Source organism: Etheostoma spectabile, chromosome 21 (assembly GCF_008692095.1).
Source record: "Etheostoma spectabile isolate EspeVRDwgs_2016 chromosome 21, UIUC_Espe_1.0, whole genome shotgun sequence".
In the NCBI taxonomy this organism is placed as follows: Eukaryota; Metazoa; Chordata; class Actinopteri; order Perciformes; family Percidae; genus Etheostoma; species Etheostoma spectabile.
Genome location: NC_045753.1, coordinates 20,543,597 through 20,544,942, shown reverse-complemented (window position 1 = coordinate 20,544,942; position 1,346 = coordinate 20,543,597). Strand labels below are relative to the sequence as shown.

At 33.2% G+C, this 1,346-nt stretch overlaps 1 protein-coding gene across 1 annotated transcript in view; it reads right to left on the bottom strand.

Moving 5' to 3' along the window:
* The window catches only part of LOC116671613 (receptor-type tyrosine-protein phosphatase H), a gene marked incomplete at its 5' end in the record, with an annotated part of 14,400 nt that overhangs the window by 8,105 nt on the left and 4,949 nt on the right, over nt 1-1,346 (bottom strand). The window lies entirely within an intron of this gene.

Genomic DNA, 1,346 nt, shown 5'->3' with positions numbered 1-1,346 from the left:
CAGACATGTTCAAATTTGATTCATTCACTAAATTGTTATTTTTTGTCTTAAATCCATTTTCATATTATACCAACATTTGCAGCATCTTTATGGAGCTAGATTTGTTTCTTTATTGCATAAATGATCTTAGAGGAAAAAAAATGGTGAGAAAAGTTATCACACTGATAGCAAAAAAGCATTAAATGAGAGAAAAAAATATTTGAGAAAAAAAGTTTTTATACCAATGGCAAAAAATAATAATATCTGAGACTAAAAAAGGTTTAAATATAAATTTGAAATTTTTAAAATCATTTGAGTGGAAAAAATATATATATATATTTTTTGCTACCAGTGTGAAAAAATGTGTTTCTCTCAAAACGTTTTTCTTCTGTCTCTCAAAACCTAAGTCTTTGCTCTCGATGCAATTTCTTCTTCTTGTCTCAGGATTGTTCTCTCACTGTGACGATAATATCATGGGCGGGGCCACGTGTTTGCGTTAGCAAAATTGCATCGACAGCAGAGACTTAAGTTTTCAGAGCGAGAAGAAAAACATTTTGAGCGAAAAACCTTTTTTGAGAGAATTGTTTTCACACCGATAGCAAAAAATATATTTTTGAGAGTTTTAAAAAATATTTTGAGTAAGATTCTTTTTCCTCAGAAATCATTTTAGAAATTTCAAATTTATGTTTAAACGTTGTTGCTATCAGTGTGATAACGTTTTCTCTCAAACATGTTTTTTTCTCTCAGATCATTTATTTTCTCGCCTGTAATAAAGAAACAAATCTGGCTCCATACATCCTGAGCCATTTCGGTTACTATAGCAACACTCAGCACAGAGTAGTTTTGTTCTCCCCAAAACAAGTTTCCTTTTCATTTTTGAAGAATATACAAAAAAAAAAACTTTCTGTCTCCCACAACTTCATTGCAAAAAGACAAAACTTTCATCGCAACTTAAAAAAAAGCTCGCCCAACATCAATCAGGCATTTTGGGCCGCAACAATCTCAAAAAATGTCTGCGAAGTCCTGGAGGGACTGAAAAGTGAGTTATTGATTTAAAAATAAATTACAGCCTGCTTTAAAAAACAAAACTTTAAAACACTTTAATTAAGATATTGTTACAGAGCGCTGTCCTAGCTCTTGTTGTAGGCCTATATCCGAGGTGAAACATCTTACCAGTGGCTGCAGAGTGCGTCACTCCGCTGCTTCTAGCAGTTTTAAACACAGTGAAGAGAGTGAAGTTGTATCTAGTCCCACTTGAGAGCAAATCTGTTGTTTTTTGCACGTACACTGGTGATGCAGGTACATTATTCTCTCTTCCATTGAACTTAAGGATATAGTTGAGGATTCCATTCACTGGTTTCCATTGC